Source organism: Channa argus, unplaced genomic scaffold (genome assembly GCF_033026475.1).
Source record: "Channa argus isolate prfri unplaced genomic scaffold, Channa argus male v1.0 Contig101, whole genome shotgun sequence".
NCBI lineage: Eukaryota > Metazoa > Chordata > Actinopteri > Anabantiformes > Channidae > Channa > Channa argus.
This window is the reverse complement of record NW_027125320.1, coordinates 1-19,913: the sequence shown is the minus strand read 5'-3', so window position 1 is coordinate 19,913 and position 19,913 is coordinate 1. Positions and strand designations below refer to the sequence as shown.

Here is a 19,913-nt window from a genome sequence, read left to right as displayed (position 1 = left end):
ATTCTTCCACATTCGTCAGAGGTGGGGAATCACCTAAGGTGTGTTCAATCAGACAGAAAGTGCAGAAGCAGTGGGTAAAGCACGGATAGCTGACAAGCAAGCAGGGCTGTGGAGCTCAAGGAGCATGGCTTTGGCACCCCTCTAGTTACGTATCAAAGGTAGTCTTTCATCTATGCCCTATAATCACTAATGAGAGTCTATTTGAGACTGACTCTATTGGCCAAATCCATAGATTTTCATGTTATACAAGTTACAGTGCATCTGGATAGATGCAATGAACATCACACACTGAGATAAAAGTGACACAGTGCTTAGATGTACCCGAACCGCCTCGTATTGACATTTTTTTAGTTTGCTACATGATCAGCCAAATCTTCAAGTTGTCAAGTTGGAGACAATAATGAAATGAATCAAATTGTGTGGAAGAACCTGTTCAACAACATAAAGCTAGCAATGTGGAAAGGTTCCATGGTGTAATGGTGAGCACTCTGGACTCTGAATCCAGCGATCCGAGTTCAAATCTCGGTGGGACCTACTGTTGGCAGGTTGTAGCTTTTCTCGATGCAATGATTGACTCGGTTACTCCACCAACTGGGAGACTCACAGTGGGATTGTCATGGAGCTCATCTTGTTCCAGAAACAGAATACTATGTGCACTAATCACTCATGACAAGTCTAAAAAAACTAAAACCGGCACAGAAATGAGGCCAAGCCTGCACGATGGTTTAAAATAAACACACTCTTAGCTAAGTATCCTTGCTGATCTCTGTCACATAATGCTAAAAACACATTTTGGGCATTCCATTCAAGTTTGGGCATGAAGTGCGATGCCAGACACAATCCCCAATTCCTCTTTTATAACCCTACCCTAGTTTTCAAGTGCTTCCTTATTTTTGTCATAAGGGTTAGTATTTGAAATATATTAAAACTAGTGTCTGTGTAACACTGTTCACTTTTCCTGTGCACACTTGCTTCATTTGGCAGCATCTGGAGATTCCCTGGTGTATAGGTAAGCACTCTGGACTATGAATCCAGCAATCTGAGTTCAAATCAGGATGGGACCTGTTATAGTGTAGAATGAATAAAACCAGCTGGACCTTTAAGCTGGCTTGCTGTTCTCAGGTTTTAATGTGCAATAAATGCAGGCAACTTTGGCAACAGTTCTTTCTCTTATGCTCCATTCATTGACTCTAGTACTCTACCAAATGACGTGGTTCAATTAATATAATGCAATATTTGGATACTGGTTACCTTTTCTGGAGTTAGCTGAAAAACTGAATGTATATGTTAAAGCTCTATGAATTGATGTCTTGCCAGTAAAGGGCAGAACAACACCAATACCAGCTGACAGGTGTGTAGTGGCTTAATCAACAAGCTCTTTTTTGCCTGAGACATACCATACTTCACGCATCCATCACTGATGGCCAGGGTAGCAAGTCAAGTCAAGTCAAGTCAAGTGGCTTTTATTGTCATTTCTACTATACACAGTGGTACACAGTACACAGTAGAAACGAGATAACGTTTCTCCAAGAACCAAGGTGCTACAAACAACACAAGCTATAATAAAGTGCATCGAGTGCAACCAAGTGCAAACAGTGCAGACGAAAAAACAGTACAGACGGACAGTGTAGACAGACAACACAAGTAACACAGGACAGGACACAAGACACAAGACCCAAGACAGTGCCGACCAGTAAACCTACTGTATACTATTTTACAGTACAGTACAGTTCAGTTAAGTGTGCTAGGGGTGTTAAAAAAAAGAGCAGCATGTAAACGGTATAGTGCATTTAAATGTCCAGCATGTAAAAAAAGTGCAATTGCATTGGAATGTGCAAAAAAAAAAACAGCAGGTAAACAGTGTAGTGCAGTAAATGTAGAATGATAAAAGTAAATAAATAATAAATAAGTGGTGGTGGAATGAGATGAGTAGTGAGTGATGAGAATGTGCTGAGTTCGGTTTGCAGTGTGTTTAAGTTCTATTTCAGTTCTGTGTGTTGAGGAGCCTGATGGCTTGTGGGAAAAAACTGTTGCATAGTCTGGATGTGGTGGCCCGAATGCTTCGGAACCTCTTTCCTGATGGCAGGAGTGTGAAGAGTGTGTGTGATGGGTGTGTGGGGTCGTCCACAATGCTGTTGGCTTTGCGGATGCAGCGTGTGGTGTAAATGTGCATGATAGAGGGCAGAGAGACTCCGATGATCTTCTCAGCTGTCCTCACTATCCTCTGTAGGGTCTTGCGATCCGCGACGGTGCAGTTCCCAAACCAGGCAGTGATGCAGCTGCTCAGGATGCTCTCAATGGTCCCTCTGTAGAACATGGTCAGGATGGGGGGAGGGAGATGGGCTTTCCTCAGCCTTCTCAGGAAGTAGAGACGCTGCTGGGCCTTCTTGGTGATGGAGCTGGTGTTGACTGACCAGGTGAGGTTGTCCGCCAGATGAACACCAAGGAATTTGGTGCTCTTGACTATCTCCACTGAGGATCCATCGATGAACAATGGAGAATGGTCACCCTGTGCTCTCCTGAAGTCCACAACCATCTCTTTAGTTTTGTCAACGTTCAGAGACAGGTTGTTTGCTCCACACCAGGCTGTTAATCGTTGCACGTTGCACCTCCTCTCTGTAGGCTGACTCGTCGTTCTTGCTGATTAGACCCACCACGGTCGTGTCATCAGCAAACTTGACTATGTGGTTTGAGCTGTGCATTGCTACACAGTCGTGCGTCAGCAGAGTGAACAGCAGAGAGCTGAGCACAAAGCCCTGAGGGGCTCCAGTGCTCAGTGTGGTGGTGCTGGAGATGTTGTTCCCGATCCGGACTGACTGGGGTCTCCCAGTCAGGAAGTCCAGAATCCAGTTGCAACTTCAATAAACTGATAAAGAGATAGGCTGATGACGAGTTTGCACTTTTGATTTACAATAATTACGCCTAATCTAAATGCTGTCTTTGCGCATTTTTTTTGGAGTACCAAACCAAGCCTGTTCTGTTGTCAGGATGGCCGAGCGGTCTAAGGCGCTGCGTTAAGGTCGCAGTCTCTCCTGGAGGCGTGGGTTGGAATCCCACTTCTGACAAATGTTGTTTTTTAAGGACAACAGCTGACACTTGGAAAACACATTGGATCCATTCTTCCACATTCGTCAGAGGTAGGGAACCACCTATTCTCCAAGACTGCTTACCTGGATAAGGTGTGTTCAATCAGACAGAAAGTGCAGGAGCAATGGTTAAAGCACGGATAGCTGACAAGCAAGCAGGGCTGTGTAGCTCAAGGAGCATGGCTTTGGCACCCCTCTAGTTACGTATCAAAGGTAGTCTTTCATCTATGCCCTATAATCACTAATGAGAGTCCATTTGAGACTGACTCTATTGGCCAAATCCATAGATTTTGATGTTATACAAGTTACATTGCATCTGGATAGATGCAATGAACATCACACACTGAGATAAAAGTGACACAGTGCTTAGATGTACCCAAACCGCCTCGTATTGACATTTTTTTAGTTTGCTACATGATCAGCCAAATCTCCAAGTTGTCAAGTTGGAGACAATAATGAAATGAATCAAATTGTGTGGAAGAACCTGTTCAACAACATTAAGCTAGCAATGTGGAAAGGTTCCATGGTGTAATGTGAGCACTCTGGACTCTGAATCCAGCGATCCGAGTTCAAATCTCGGTGGGACCTACTGTTGGCAGGTTGTAGCTTTCCTCGATCCAATGAATGACTCGGTTACTCCACCAACTGGGAGACTCACAGTGGCATTGTCATGGAGCTCATCTTGTTCCAGAAACAGAATACTATGTGCACTAAACACTCATGACAATTCCAAAAAAACTGATACCGGCACAGAAATGACGCCAAGCCTGCACGATGGTTTAAAATAATAATCCTTGCTGATCTCTGTCACATAATGCTAAAAACACATTTTGGGCATGAAGTGCGATCCCACACACAATCCCCAATTCCTCTTTTATAACCCTACCCTAGTTTTCAAGTGCTTCCTTATTTTTGTCATAAGGGTTAGTATTTGAAATATATTAAAAATAGTGTCTCTGTAACACTGTTCACTTTTCCAGTGCACACTTGCTTCATTTGGCAGCATCTGGAGATTCCCTGGTGTATAGGTAAGCACTTTGGACTATGAATCCAGCAATCTGAGTTCAAATCACGATGGGACCTGTTATACTGTAGAATAAATAAAACCAGCTGGACCTTTAAGCTGGCTTGCTGTTCTCAGGTTTTAATGTGCAATAAATGCAGGCAACTTTGGCAACAGTTCTTTCTCTTATGCTCCATTCAATGACTTTACTACTCTACCAAATGAAGTGGTTCAATTAATATAATGCAATATTTGGATACTGGTTACCTTTTCTGGAGTTTGCTGAAAAACTGAATGTATATGTTAAAGCTCTATGAATTGATGTCTTGCCAGTAAAGGGCAGAAGAACACCAATACCAGCTGACAGGTGTGTAGTGTCTTAATCAACAAGCTCTTTTTTGCCTGAGATACTTCACGCATCCATCACTGATGGCCAGGGTAGCAATAAACCGATAAAGAGATAGGCTGATGACGAGTTTGCACATTTGATTTACAATAATTACGCCTAATCTAAATGCTGTCTTTGCGCATTTTTTTTTGGAGTACCAAACCAAGCCTGTTCTGTTGTCAGGATGGCCGAGCGGTCTAAGGCGCTGCGTTCAGGTCGCAGTCTCTCCTGGAGGCGTGGGTTCGAATCCCACTTCTGACAAATGTTGGATTTTAGGGACAACAGCTGACACTTGGAAAACACATTCTCCCACATTAGTCAAAGGTGGGGAACCACCTATTCTCCAATGCTGCTTACCTGGATGAATTCATAGACTTTGATGTTATACAAGTTACAGTTCATCTGGATAGATGCAATGAACATCACACACAGAGATAAGAGTGACACAGTGCTTAGATGTACCCAATCTTCCTTGTATTGACAATTTTATAGTTTGCTACATGATCACCCAATCTCCAAGTTGTCAATATGCACACAATAATGAAATGAATCAAATCGTCTGGAAGAAACTGTTCAACAAAAGTAGCCTAACAATGTGAAATGGTTCCATGGTGTAATGGTGAGCACTCTGGACTTTGAATCCAGTGATCCGAGTTCAAATCTCGGTGGAACCTACCGCTGGCTAGTTGTAGGTTTTTTTGCCCCAGTGAGTGACTCAGTTACTCCACCAACTGGGAGACACACAGTGGCATTGTCAACGAGCTCATCTTGTTCCAGAGACATAGAGTACTTTGTGCAATCAACACTCATGGCAAGTGTTTAAAGAACTACTACAGGGAGAGAGATGAGGCAAAGGTTGCACAATGGTTTACGATAGACACACTCTTAAGTAAATATCCTTGCGGATCTCATTCAGATAATGGTAAAAACACATTTTGGGCATGAATTGCGATCCCAGACACAATCCCAAATTCCTAATTTATAACCCTACCCCTCATTTTCAAGTGCTTCCCTATTTTTGTGTTTCACCCCAAACAGAGTCATAAGGTCTAGTAGTTGAATTATCTCCCTGTGAAATGCAATAAGCCTTGAAACCCCTGTCAAGCATCTGAGTGTTCAGGACTGCTCAGTAAAACCACAGACTGTTAAAACTGTTGTCTGTGTAACACTGTTCACATTTCCAGTGCACACATTCTTCATTTGGCAGCATCTGGAGATTCCCTGGTGTATAGGTAAGCACTCTGGACTGTGAATCCAGCGATCTGAGTTCAAATCACGGTGGGACCTGTTATAGTGTAGAACGAATAAAACCAGCTCGTCCTTTGAGCTGTGTTGCTGGTCTCAGGATTTAATGTGCAATAAATGCAGGCAACTTTGGCAACAGTTCTTTCTGTTGTGCTCCATTCAATGACTCTAGTACTCTACCAAATGACGTGGTTCAATTAATGGAATGCAATAATTGGATACTGGTTACTCTAAGAACTCTTTTTCTGGAGTTTGCTGAAAAAATGAATGCATATGTTAAAGCTCCATGAATTGATGTCTTCCCAGCAAAGGGCAGAAGAACACAAATACCAGCTGACAGATGTGTAGTGGCTTAATCAACAAGCTCTTTTTTCCCTGAGACATCCCATACTTCACTCATCAATCACTGATGGCCAGGGTCGCAATGAACTGATAAAGAGATAGGCTGATGACGAGTTTGCACATTTGATTCACAATAATTACGCATAATCTAAACGCTGTCTTTTCGGATTTCTTTGGAGTACCAAACAACCCCACCTTCTGTTGTCACGAGCGGTCTAAGGCGCTGCGTTCAGGTCGCAGTCTCTCCTGGAGGCGTGGGTTCGAATCCCACTTCTGACAAATGTTGGATTTTAGGGACAACAGCTGACACTTGCAAAACACATTCTCCCACATTAGTCAAAGGTGGGGAGCCACCTATTTTCCAATGCTGCTTACCTGGATGAATTCATAGACTTTGATGTTATACAAGTTACAGTTCATCTGGATAGATGCAATGAACATCACACACAGAGATAAGAGTGACACAGTGCTTAGATGTACCCAAACTTCCTTGTATTGGCAATTTTATAGTTTGCTACATGATCACCCAATCTCCAAGTTGTCAATAATGAAATTAATCAAATCGTCTGGAAGAAACTGTTCAACAAAAGAAGCCTAACAAAGTGAAATGGTTCCATGGTGTAATGGTGAGCACTCTGGACTTTGAAGCCAGTGATCTGAGTTCAAATCTCGGAGGAACCTACCGCTGGCTAGTTGTAGGTTTTTTTGCCCCAATGAGTGACTCAGTTACTCCACCAACTGGGAGACACACAGTGGCATTGTCAACGAGCTCATCTTGTTCCAAAGACATAGCGTACTTTGTGCAATCAACACTCATGGCAAGTGTTAAAAGAACTAATACAGGGAGAGAGATGAGGCAAAGGTTGCACAATGGTTTACGATAGACACACTCTTAAGTAAATATCCTTGCGATTCTCATTCAGATAATGCTAAAAACACATTTTGGGCATGAAGTGCGATCCCAGACACAATCCCAAATTCCTAATTTATAACCCTACCCCTCGTTTTCAAGTGCTTCCCTATTTTTGTGCTTCACCCCAAACAGAGTCATAAGGTCTAGTAGTGTAAATATCTCCATGTTAAATGCAATAAGCCTTGAAACCCCTGTCAAGCATCTGAGTGTTCAGGACTGTTCAGTAAAACCACAGACTGTTAAAACTGTTGTCTGTGTAACAATGTTCACATTTCCAGTGCACACATTCTTCATTTGGCAGCATCTGGAGATTCCCTGGTGTATAGGTAAGCACTCTGGACTGTGAATCCAGCGATCTGAGTTCAAATTACGGTGGGACCTGTTATAGTGTAGGACGAATAAAATCAGCTCGTCCTTTGAGCTGTGTTGCTGGTCTCAGGATTTAATGTGCAATAAATGCAGGCAACTTTGGCAACAGTTCTTTCTCTTTTGCTCCATTCAATGACTCTAGTACTCTACCAAATGACGTGGTTCAATTAATGTAATGCAATAATTGGATACTGGTTACTCTAAGAACTCTTTTTCTGGAGTTTGCTGAAAAAATGAATGCATATGTTAAAGCTCCATAAATTGATGTCTTCCCAGCAAAGGGCAAAAGAACACCAATACCAGCTGATAGATGTGTAGTGGCTTAATCAACAAGCTCTTTTTTGCCTGAGACATCCCATACTTCACGCATCAATCACTGATGGCCAGGGTAGCAATGAACTGATAAAGAGATAGGCTGATGACGAGTTTGCACATTTGATTCACAATAATTACGCATAATCTAAACGCTGTCTTTTCGGTTTTCTTTGGAGTACCAAACAACCCCCCCCTTCTGTTGTCAGGATGGCCGAAGGGTCTAAGGCGCTGCGTTCAGATCGCAGTCTCTCCTGGAGGCGTGGCTTCGAACCCCACTTCTGACAAATGTTTGATTTTTAGGGACAACAGCTGACACTTGGAAAACACATTCTCCCACATTAGTCATAGGTGGGGAACCACCTATTCTCCAATGCTGCTTACCTGGATGAATTCATAGACTTTGATGTTATACAAGTTACAGTTCATCTGGATAAATGCAATGAACATCACACACAGAGATAAGAGTGACACAGTGCTTAGATGTACCCAAACTTCCTTGTACTGACAATTTTATAGTTTGCTACATGATCACCCAATCTCCAAGTTGTCAATATGCACACAATACTGAAATGAATCAAATCGTCTGGAAGAAACTGCTCAACAAAAGTAGCCTAACAATGTGAAAAGGTTCCATGGTGTAATGGTGAGCACTCTGGACTTTGAATCCAGTGATCTGAGTTCAAATCTCGGTGGAACCTACCGCTGGCTAGTTGTAGGTTTTTTTGCCCCAATGAGTGACTCAGTTACTCCACCAACTGGGAGACACACAGTGGCATTGTCAACGAGCTCATCTTGTTCCAGAGACATAGAGTACTTTGTGCAATCAACACTCATGGCAAGTGTTTAAAGAACTAATACAGGGAGAGAGATGAGGCAAAGGTTGCACAATGGTTTACGATAGACACACTCTTAAGTAAATATCCTTGCGGATCTCATTCAGATAATGCTAAAAACACATTTTGGGCATGAAGTGCGATCCCAGACACAATCCCAAATTCCTAATTTATAACCCTACCCCTCGTTTTCAAGTGCTTCCCTATTTTTGTGTTTCACCCCAAACAGAGTCATAAGGGCTAGTAGTTGAAATATCTCCCTGTGAAATGCAATAAGCCTTGAAACCCCTGTCAAGCATCAGAGTGTTCAGGACTGCTCAGTAAAACCACAGACTGTTACAACTGTTGTCTGTGTAACACTGTTCACATTTCCAGTGCGCATATTCTTCATTTGGTAGCATCTGGAGATTCCCTGGTGTATAGGTAAGCACTCTGGACTGTGAATCCAGCGATCTGAGTTCAAATTACGGTGGGACCTGTTATAGTGTAGGACGAATAAAACCAGCTCGTCCTTTGAGCTGTGTTGCTGGTCTCAGGATTTAATGTGCAATAAATGCAGGCAACTTTGGCAACAGTTCTTTCTGTTGTGCTCCATTCAATGACTCTAGTACTCTACCAAATGACGTGGTTCAATTAATGTAATGCAATAATTGGATACTGGTTACTCTAAGAACTCTTTTTCTGGAGTTTGCTGAAAAAATGAATGCATATGTTAAAGCTCCATGAATTGATGTCTTCCCAGCAAAGGGCAAAAGAACACCAATACCAGCTGATAGATGTGTAGTGGCTTAATCAACAAGCTCTTTTTTGCCTGAGACATCCCATACTTCACGCATCAATCACTGATGGCCAGGGTAGCAATGAACTGATAAAGAGATAGGCTGATGACGAGTTTGCACATTTGATTCACAATAATTACGCATAATCTAAACGCTGTCTTTTCGGATTTCTTTGGAGTACCAAACAACCCCCCCTTCTGTTGTCAGGAAGGCCGAGCGGTCTAAGGCGCTGCGTTCAGGTTGCAGTCTCTCCTGGAGGCATGAGTTCGAATCCCACTTCTGACAAATGTTGGATTTTAGGGACCACAGCTGACACTTGGAAAACACATTGGATCCATTCTTCCACATTCGTCAGAGGTGGGGAACCACTTATTCTCCAAGACTGCTTACCTGGATAAGGTGTGTTCAATCAGACAGAAAGTGCAGGAGCAGTGGGTAAAGCATGGATAGCTGACAAGCAAGCAGGGCTGTGGAGCTCAAGGATCATGGCTTTGGCACCCCTCTAGTTACGTATCAAAGGTAGTCTTTCATCTATGCCCTATAATCACTAATGAGAGTCCATTTGAGACTGACTCTATTGGCCAAATCCATAGATTTTGATGTTATACAAGTTACAGTGCATCTGGATAGATGCAATGAACATCACACACTGAGATAAAAGTGACACAGTGCTTAGATGTACCCAAACCGCGTTGTACCGCGTTGGACAACAGCTGACACTTGGAAAACACATTGGATCCATTCTTCCACATTCGTCAGAGGTAGGGAACCACCTATTCTCCAAGACTGCTTACCTGGATAAGGTGTGTTCAATCAGACAGAAAGTGCAGGAGCAGTGGGTAAAGCACGGATAGCTGACAAGCAAGCAGGGCTGTGGAGCTCAAGGAGCATGGCTTTGGAAACTCCACTAGTTACGTATCAAAGGTAGTCTTTCATCTATGCCCTATAATCACTAATGAGAGTCCATTTGAGACTGACTCTATTGGCCAAATCCATAGATTTTGATGTTATACAAGTTACATTGCATCTGGATAGATGCAATGAACATCACACACTGAGATAAAAGTGACACAGTGCTTAGATGTACCCAAACCGCCTCGTATTGACATTTTTTTAGTTTGCTACATGATCAGCCAAATCTCCAAGTTGTCAAGTTGGAGACAATAATGAAATGAATCAAATTGTGTGGAAGAACCTGTTCAACAACATTAAGCTAGCAATGTGGAAAGGTTCCATGGTGTAATGGTGAGCACTCTGGACTCTGAATCCAGCGATCCGAGTTCAAATCTCGGTGGGACCTACTGTTGGCAGGTTGTAGCTTTCCTCGATCCAATGAATGACTTGCTTACTCCACCAACTGGGAGACTCACAGTGGCATTGTCATGGAGCTCATCTTGTTCCAGAAACAGAATACTATGTGCACTAAACACTCATGACAATTCCAAAAAAACTTATACCAGCACAGAAATGAGGCCAAGCCTGCACGATGGTTTAAAATAATAATCCTTGCTGATCTCTGTCACATAATGCTAAAAACACATTTTGGGCATGAAGTGCGATCCCAGACACAATCCCCAATTCCTCTTTTATAACCCTACCCTAGTTTTCAAGTGCTTCCTTATTTTTGTCATAAGGGTTAGTATTTGAAATATATTAAAAATAGTGTCTGTGTAACACTGTTCACTTTTCCAGTGCACACTTGCTTCATTTGGCAGCATCTGGAGATTCCCTGGTGTATAGGTAAGCACTCTGGACTATGAATCCAGCAATCTGAGTTCAAATCACGATGGGACCTGTTATACTGTAGAATAAATAAAACCAGCTGGACCTTTAAGCTGGCTTGCTGTTCTCAGGTTTTAATGTGCAATAAATGCAGGCAACTTTGGCAACAGTTCTTTCTCTTATGCTCCATTCAATGACTTTAGTACTCTACCAAATAAAGTGGTTCAATTAATATAATGCAATATTTGGATACTGGTTACCTTTTCTGGAGATTGCTGAAAAACTGAATGTATATGTTAAAGCTCTATGAATTGATGTCTTGCCAGTAAAGGGCAGAAGAACACCAATACCAGCTGACAGGTGTGTAGTGTCTTAATCAACAAGCTCTTTTTTGCCTGAGACATACCATACTTCACGCATCCATCACTGATGGCCAGGGTAGCAATAAACCGATAAAGAGATAGGCTGATGACGAGTTTGCACATTTGATTTACAATAATTACGCCTAATCTAAATGCTGTCTTTGCGCATTTTTTTTGGAGTACCAAACCAAGCCTGTTCTGTTGTCAGGATGGCCGAGCGGTCTAAGGCGCTGCGTTAAGGTCGCAGTCTCTCCTGGAGGCGTGGGTTCAAATCCCACTTCTGACAAATGTTGTTTTTTAAGGACAACAGCTGACACTTGGAAAACACATTGGATCCATTCTTCCACATTCGTCAGAGGTGGGGAATCACCTAAGGTGTGTTCAATCAGACAGAAAGTGCAGAAGCAGTGGGTAAAGCACGGATAGCTGACAAGCAAGCAGGGCTGTGGAGCTCAAGGAGCATGGCTTTGGCACCCCTCTAGTTACGTATCAAAGGTAGTCTTTCATCTATGCCCTATAATCACTAATGAGAGTCTATTTGAGACTGACTCTATTGGCCAAATCCATAGATTTTCATGTTATACAAGTTACAGTGCATCTGGATAGATGCAATGAACATCACACACTGAGATAAAAGTGACACAGTGCTTAGATGTACCCGAACCGCCTCGTATTGACATTTTTTTAGTTTGCTACATGATCAGCCAAATCTTCAAGTTGTCAAGTTGGAGACAATAATGAAATGAATCAAATTGTGTGGAAGAACCTGTTCAACAACATAAAGCTAGCAATGTGGAAAGGTTCCATGGTGTAATGGTGAGCACTCTGGACTCTGAATCCAGCGATCCGAGTTCAAATCTCGGTGGGACCTACTGTTGGCAGGTTGTAGCTTTTCTCGATGCAATGATTGACTCGGTTACTCCACCAACTGGGAGACTCACAGTGGGATTGTCATGGAGCTCATCTTGTTCCAGAAACAGAATACTATGTGCACTAAACACTCATGACAAGTCTAAAAAAACTGAAACCGGCACAGAAATGAGGCCAAGCCTGCACGATGGTTTAAAATAAACACACTCTTAGCTAAGTATCCTTGCTGATCTCTGTCACATAATGCTAAAAACACATTTTGGGCATTCCATTCAAGTTTGGGCATGAAGTGCGATGCCAGACACAATCCCCAATTCCTCTTTTATAACCCTACCCTAGTTTTCAAGTGCTTCCTTATTTTTGTCATAAGGGTTAGTATTTGAAATATATTAAAACTAGTGTCTGTGTAACACTGTTCACTTTTCCTGTGCACACTTGCTTCATTTGGCAGCATCTGGAGATTCCCTGGTGTATAGGTAAGCACTCTGGACTATGAATCCAGCAATCTGAGTTCAAATCAGGATGGAACCTGTTATAGTGTAGAATGAATAAAACCAGCTGGACCTTTAAGCTGGCTTGCTGTTCTCAGGTTTTAATGTGCAATAAATGCAGGCAACTTTGGCAACAGTTCTTTCTCTTATGCTCCATTCATTGACTCTAGTACTCTACCAAATGACGTGGTTCAATTAATATAATGCAATATTTGGATACTGGTTACCTTTTCTGGAGTTTGCTGAAAAACTGAATGTATATGTTAAAGCTCTATGAATTGATGTCTTGCCAGTAAAGGGCAGAACAACACCAATACCAGCTGACAGGTGTGTAGTGTCTTAATCAACAAGCTCTTTTTTGCCTGAGACATACCATACTTCACGCATCCATCACTGATGGCCAGGGTAGCAAGTCAAGTCAAGTCAAGTCAAGTGGCTTTTATTGTCATTTCTACTATACACAGTGGTACACAGTACACAGTAGAAACGAGATAACGTTTCTCCAAGAACCAAGGTGCTACAAACAACACAAGCTATAATAAAGTGCATCGAGTGCAACCAAGTGCAAACAGTGCAGACGAAAAAACAGTACAGACGGACAGTGTAGACAGACAACACAAGTAACACAGGACAGGACACAAGACACAAGACCCAAGACAGTGCCGACCAGTAAACCTACTGTATACTATTTTACAGTACAGTACAGTTCAGTTAAGTGTGCTAGGGGTGTTAAAAAAAAGAGCAGCATGTAAACGGTATAGTGCATTTAAATGTCCAGCATGTAAAAAAAGTGCAATTGCATTGGAATGTGCAAAAAAAAAACAGCAGGTAAACAGTGTAGTGCAGTAAATGTAGAATGATAAAAGTAAATAAATAATAAATAAGTGGTGGTGGAATGAGATGAGTAGTGAGTGATGAGAATGTGCTGAGTTCGGTTTGCAGTGTGTTTAAGTTCTATTTCAGTTCTGTGTGTTGAGGAGCCTGATGGCTTGTGGGAAAAAACTGTTGCATAGTCTGGATGTGGTGGCCCGAATGCTTCGGAACCTCTTTCCTGATGGCAGGAGTGTGAAGAGTGTGTGTGATGGGTGTGTGGGGTCGTCCACAATGCTGTTGGCTTTGCGGATGCAGCGTGTGGTGTAAATGTGCATGATAGAGGGCAGAGAGACTCCGATGATCTTCTCAGCTGTCCTCACTATCCTCTGTAGGGTCTTGCGATCCGCGACGGTGCAGTTCCCAAACCAGGCAGTGATGCAGCTGCTCAGGATGCTCTCAATGGTCCCTCTGTAGAACATGGTCAGGATGGGGGGAGGGAGATGGGCTTTCCTCAGCCTTCTCAGGAAGTAGAGACGCTGCTGGGCCTTCTTGGTGATGGAGCTGGTGTTGACTGACCAGGTGAGGTTGTCCGCCAGATGAACACCAAGGAATTTGGTGCTCTTGACTATCTCCACTGAGGATCCATCGATGATCAATGGAGAATGGTCACCCTGTGCTCTCCTGAAGTCCACAACCATCTCTTTAGTTTTGTCAACGTTCAGAGACAGGTTGTTTGCTCCACACCAGGTTGTTAATCGTTGCACGTTGCACCTCCTCTCTGTAGGCTGACTCGTCGTTCTTGCTGATTAGACCCACCACGGTCGTGTCATCAGCAAACTTGACTATGTGGTTTGAGCTGTGCATTGCTACACAGTCGTGCGTCAGCAGAGTGAACAGCAGAGAGCTGAGCACAAAGCCCTGAGGGGCTCCAGTGCTCAGTGTGGTGGTGCTGGAGATGTTGTTCCCGATCCGGACTGACTGGAGTCTCCCAGTCAGGAAGTCCAGAATCCAGTTGCAACTTCAATAAACTGATAAAGAGATAGGCTGATGACGAGTTTGCACTTTTGATTTACAATAATTACGCCTAATCTAAATGCTGTCTTTGCGCATTTTTTTTGGAGTACCAAACCAAGCCTGTTCTGTTGTCAGGATGGCCGAGCGGTCTAAGGCGCTGCGTTAAGGTCGCAGTCTCTCCTGGAGGCGTGGGTTGGAATCCCACTTCTGACAAATGTTGTTTTTTAAGGACAACAGCTGACACTTGGAAAACTCATTGGATCCATTCTTCCACATTCGTCAGAGGTAGGGAACCACCTATTCTCCAAGACTGCTTACCTGGATAAGGTGTGTTCAATCAGACAGAAAGTGCAGGAGCAATGGGTAAAGCACGGATAGCTGACAAGCAAGCAGGGCTGTGTAGCTCAAGGAGCATGGCTTTGGCACTCCACTAGTTACGTATCAAAGGTAGTCTTTCATCTATGCCCTATAATCACTAATGAGAGTCCATTTGAGACTGACTCTATTGGCCAAATCCATAGATTTTGATGTTATACAAGTTACATTGCATCTGGATAGATGCAATGAACATCACACACTGAGATAAAAGTGACACAGTGCTTAGATGTACCCAAACCGCCTCGTATTGACATTTTTTTAGTTTGCTACATGATCAGCCAAATCTCCAAGTTGTCAAGTTGGAGACAATAATGAAATTAATCAAATTGTGTGGAAGAACTTGTTCAACAACATTAAGCTAGCAATGTGGAAAGGTTCCATGGTGTAATGGTGAGCACTCTGGACTCTGAATCCAGCGATCCGAGTTCAAATCTCGGTGGGACCTACTGTTGGCAGGTTGTAGCTTTCCTCGATCCAATGAATGACTCGGTTACTCCACCAACTGGGAGACTCACAGTGGCATTGTCATGGAGCTCATCTTGTTCCAGAAACAGAATACTATGTGCACTAAACACTCATGACAATTCCAAAAAAACTGATACCGGCACAGAAATGACGCCAAGCCTGAACGATGGTTTAAAATAATAATCCTTGCTGATCTCTGTCACATAATGCTAAAAACACATTTTGGGCATGAAGTGCGATCCCACACACAATCCCCAATTCCTCTTTTATAACCCTACCCTAGTTTTCAAGTGCTTCCTTATTTTTGTCATAAGGGTTAGTATTTGAAATATATTAAAAATAGTGTCTGTGTAACACTGTTCACTTTTCCAGTGCACACTTGCTTCATTTGGCAGCATCTGGAGATTCCCTGGTGTATAGGTAAGCACTTTGGACTATGAATCCAGCAATCTGAGTTCAAATCACGATGGGACCTGTTATACTGTAGAATAAATAAAACCAGCTGGACCTTTAAGCTGGCTTGCTGTTCTCAGGTTTTAATGTGCAATAAATGCAGGCAACTTTGGCAACAGTTCTTTCTCTTATGCTCCATTCAATGACTTTAGTACTCTACCAAATGACGTGGTTCAATTAATATAATGCAATATTTGGATACTGGTTACCTTTTCTGGAGTTTGCTGAAAAACTGAATGTATATGTTAAAGCTCTATGAATTGATGTCTTGCCAGTAAAGGGCAGAAGAACACCAATACCAGCTGACAGGTGTGTAGTGTCTTAATCAACAAGCTCTTTTTTGCCTGAGACATCCCATACTTCACGCATCAATCACTGATGACCAGGGTCGCAATGAACTGATAAAGAGATAGGCTGATGACGAGTTTGCACATTTGATTCACAATAATTACGCATAATCTAAACGCTGTCTTTTCGGATTTCTTTGGAGTACCAAACGACCCCCCCCTTCTGTTGTCAGGATGGCCGAGCGGTCTAAGGCGCTGCGTTCAGGTCGCAGTCTCTCCTGGAGGCGTGGGTTCGAATCCCACTTCTGACAAATTTTGGATTTTAGGGACAACAGCTGACACTTGGAAAACACATTCTCCCACATTAGTCAAAGGTGGGGAACCACCTATTCTCCAATGCTGCTTACCTGGATGAATTCATAGACTTTGATGTTATACAAGTTACAGTTCATCTGGATAGATGCAATGAACATCACACACAGAGGTAAGAGTGACACAGTGCTTAGATGTACCCAAACTTCCTTGTATTGACAACTTTATAGTTTGCTACATGATCACCCAATCTCCAAGTTGTCAATATGCACACAATAATGAAATGAATCAAATCGTCTGGAAGAAACTGTTCAACAAAAGTAGCCTAACAATGTGAAATGGTTCCATGTTGTAATGGGGAGCACTCTGGACTTTGAATCCAGTGATCTGAGTTCAAATCTCGGTGGAACCTACCGCTGGCTAGTTGTAGGTTTTTTTGCCCCAATGAGTGACTCAGTTACTCCACCAACTGGGAGACACACAGTGGCATTGTCAACGAGCTCATCTTGTTCCAGAGACATAGAGTACTTTGTGCAATCAACACTCATGGCAAGTGTTTAAAGAACTAATACAGGGAGAGAGATGAGGCAAAGGTTGCACAATGGTTTACGATAGACACACTCTTAAGTAAATATCCTTGCGGATCTCATTCAGATAATGCTAAAAACACATTTTGGGCATGAAGTGCGATCCCAGACACAATCCCAAATTCCTAATTTATAACCCGACCCCTCGTTTTCAAGTGCTTCCCTATTTTTGTGTTTCACCCCAAACAGAGTCATAAGGGCTAGTAGTTGAAATATCTCCCTGTGAAATGCAATAAGCCTTGAAACCCCTGTCAAGCATCAGAGTGTTCAGGACTGCTCAGTAAAACCACAGACTGTTACAACTGTTGTCTGTGTAACACTGTTCACATTTCCAGTGCGCATATTCTTCATTTGGCAGCATCTGGAGATTCCCTGGTGTATAGGTAAGCACTCTAGACTGTGAATCCAGCGATCTGAGTTCAAATTACGGTGGGACCTGTTATAGTGTAGGACGAATAAAACCAGCTCGTCATTTGAGCTGTGTTGCTGGTCTCAGGATTTAATGTGCAATAAATTTGGCAACAGTTCTTTCTGTTGTGCTCCATTCAATGACTCTAGTCATCAATGACTCTAGTACTCTATCAAATTACGGGGTTCAATTAATGGAATGCAATAATTGGATACTGGTTACTCTAAGAACTCTTTTTCTGGAGTTTGCTGAAAAAATGAATGCATATGTTAAAGCTCCATGAATTGATGTCTTCCCAGCAAAGGGCAGAAGAACACCAATACCAGCTGACAGATGTGTAGTGGCTTACTCAACAAGCTCTTTTTTGCCTGAGACATCCCATACTTCACGCATCAATCACTGATGGCCAGGGTCGCAATGAACTGATAAAGAGATAGGCTGATGACGAGTTTGCACATTTGATTCACAATAATTACGCATAATCTAAACGCTGTCTTTTCGGATTTTTTTGGAGTACCAAACAACCCCCCCTCCTGTTGTCAGGATGGCCGAGCGGTCTAAGGCGTATGTTGCTGGTCTCAGGATTTAATGTGCAATAAATGCAGGCAACTTTGGCAACAGTTCTTTCTGTTGTGCTCCATTCAATGACTCTAGTACTCTATCAAATTACGGGGTTCAATTAATGGAATGCAATAATTGGATACTGGTTACTCTAAGAACTCTTTTTCTGGAGTTTGCTGAAAAAATGAATGCATATGTTAAAGCTCCATGAATTGATGTCTTCCCAGCAAAGGGCAGAAGAACACCAATACCAGCTGACAGATGTGTAGTGGCTTACTCAACAAGCTCTTTTTTGCCTGAGACATCCCATACTTCACGCTGCGTTCAGGTCGCAGTCTCTCCTGGAGGCGTGGGTTCGAATCCCACTTCTGACAAATTTTGGATTTTAGGGACAACAGCTGACACTTGCAAAACACATTCTCCCACATTAGTCAAAGGTGGGGAGCCACCGATTCTCCAATGCTGCTTACCTGGATGAATTCATAGACTTTGATGTTATACAAGTTACAGTTCATCTGGATAGATGCAATGAACATCACACACAGAGATAAGAGTGACACAGTGCTTAGATGTACCCAAACTTCCTTGTATTGGCAATTTTATAGTTTGCTACATGATCACCCAATCTCCAAGTTGTCAATATGCACACAATACTGAAATGAATCAAATCGTCTGGAAGAAACTGCTCAACAAAAGTAGCCTAACAATGTGTAATGGTTCCATGGTGTAATGGTGAGCACTCTGGACTTTGAATCCAGTGATCCGAGTTCAAATCTCGGTGGAACCTACCGCTGGCTAGTTGTAGGTTTTTTTGCCCCAATGAGTGACTCAGTTACTCCACCAACTGGGAGACACACAGTGGCATTGTCAACGAGCTCATCTTGTTCCAGAGACATAGAGTACTTTGTGCAATCAACACTCATGGCAAATGTTTAAAGAACTAATACAGGGAGAGAGATGAGGCAAAGGTTGCACAATGGTTTACGATAGACACACTCTTAAGTAAATATCCTTGCGGATCTCATTCAGATAATGCTAAAAACACATTTTGGGCATGAAGTGCGATCCCAGACACAATCCCAAATTCCTAATTTATAACCCGACCCCTCGTTTTCAAGTGCTTCCCTATTTTTGTGTTTCACCCCAAACAGAGTCATAAGGGCTAGTAGTTGAAATATCTCCCTGTGAAATGCAATAAGCCTTGAAACCCCTGTCAAGCATCAGAGTGTTCAGGACTGCTCAGTAAAACCACAGACTGTTACAACTGTTGTCTGTGTAACACTGTTCACATTTCCAGTGCGCATATTCTTCATTTGGCAGCATCTGGAGATTCCCTGGTGTATAGGTAAGCACTCTAGACTGTGAATCCAGCGATCTGAGTTCAAATTACGGTGGGACCTGTTATAGTGTAGGACGAATAAAACCAGCTCGTCATTTGAGCTGTGTTGCTGGTCTCAGGATTTAATGTGCAATAAATTTGGCAACAGTTCTTTCTGTTGTGCTCCATTCAATGACTCTAGTCATCAATGACTCTAGTACTCTATCAAATTACGGGGTTCAATTAATGGAATGCAATAATTGGATACTGGTTACTCTAAGAACTCTTTTTCTGGAGTTTGCTGAAAAAATGAATGCATATGTTAAAGCTCCATGAATTGATGTCTTCCCAGCAAAGGGCAGAAGAACACCAATACCAGCTGACAGATGTGTAGTGGCTTACTCAACAAGCTCTTTTTTGCCTGAGACATCCCATACTTCACGCATCAATCACTGATGGCCAGGGTCGCAATGAACTGATAAAGAGATAGGCTGATGACGAGTTTGCACATTTGATTCACAATAATTACGCATAATCTAAACGCTGTCTTTTCGGATTTTTTTGGAGTACCAAACAACCCCCCCTCCTGTTGTCAGGA

General features: G+C 42.6%; 13 non-coding genes across 13 annotated transcripts; all 13 read left to right on the top strand.

Moving 5' to 3' along the window:
* Window positions 1-462: 462 nt before the first annotated feature.
* Window positions 463-534, top strand: trnaq-cug (transfer RNA glutamine (anticodon CUG)). Its single transcript has one exon. It is a non-coding gene; the product is annotated as a tRNA-Gln (tRNA).
* A 2,448-nt stretch (window positions 535-2,982) lies between these two features.
* Window positions 2,983-3,065, top strand: trnal-aag (transfer RNA leucine (anticodon AAG)). Its single transcript has one exon. It is a non-coding gene; the product is annotated as a tRNA-Leu (tRNA).
* Window positions 3,066-3,603: 538 nt separating this feature from the next.
* trnaq-cug (transfer RNA glutamine (anticodon CUG)) lies at window positions 3,604-3,674 on the top strand. Its single transcript has one exon. It is a non-coding gene; the product is annotated as a tRNA-Gln (tRNA).
* Window positions 3,675-4,655: 981 nt separating this feature from the next.
* Window positions 4,656-4,738, top strand: trnal-cag (transfer RNA leucine (anticodon CAG)). The gene has a single exon. It is a non-coding gene; the product is annotated as a tRNA-Leu (tRNA).
* A 341-nt stretch (window positions 4,739-5,079) lies between these two features.
* trnaq-uug (transfer RNA glutamine (anticodon UUG)) lies at window positions 5,080-5,151 on the top strand. The gene has a single exon. It is a non-coding gene; the product is annotated as a tRNA-Gln (tRNA).
* Window positions 5,152-8,287: 3,136 nt separating this feature from the next.
* On the top strand, window positions 8,288-8,359 carry trnaq-uug (transfer RNA glutamine (anticodon UUG)). The gene has a single exon. It is a non-coding gene; the product is annotated as a tRNA-Gln (tRNA).
* A 2,142-nt stretch (window positions 8,360-10,501) lies between these two features.
* Window positions 10,502-10,573, top strand: trnaq-cug (transfer RNA glutamine (anticodon CUG)). Its single transcript has one exon. It is a non-coding gene; the product is annotated as a tRNA-Gln (tRNA).
* A 987-nt stretch (window positions 10,574-11,560) lies between these two features.
* On the top strand, window positions 11,561-11,643 carry trnal-aag (transfer RNA leucine (anticodon AAG)). Its single transcript has one exon. It is a non-coding gene; the product is annotated as a tRNA-Leu (tRNA).
* Window positions 11,644-12,156: 513 nt separating this feature from the next.
* On the top strand, window positions 12,157-12,228 carry trnaq-cug (transfer RNA glutamine (anticodon CUG)). Its single transcript has one exon. It is a non-coding gene; the product is annotated as a tRNA-Gln (tRNA).
* A 2,447-nt stretch (window positions 12,229-14,675) lies between these two features.
* trnal-aag (transfer RNA leucine (anticodon AAG)) lies at window positions 14,676-14,758 on the top strand. The gene has a single exon. It is a non-coding gene; the product is annotated as a tRNA-Leu (tRNA).
* A 538-nt stretch (window positions 14,759-15,296) lies between these two features.
* On the top strand, window positions 15,297-15,368 carry trnaq-cug (transfer RNA glutamine (anticodon CUG)). The gene has a single exon. It is a non-coding gene; the product is annotated as a tRNA-Gln (tRNA).
* A 988-nt stretch (window positions 15,369-16,356) lies between these two features.
* On the top strand, window positions 16,357-16,439 carry trnal-cag (transfer RNA leucine (anticodon CAG)). Its single transcript has one exon. It is a non-coding gene; the product is annotated as a tRNA-Leu (tRNA).
* A 2,273-nt stretch (window positions 16,440-18,712) lies between these two features.
* On the top strand, window positions 18,713-18,784 carry trnaq-uug (transfer RNA glutamine (anticodon UUG)). The gene has a single exon. It is a non-coding gene; the product is annotated as a tRNA-Gln (tRNA).
* The last annotated feature ends 1,129 nt before the right edge of the window (window positions 18,785-19,913 follow it).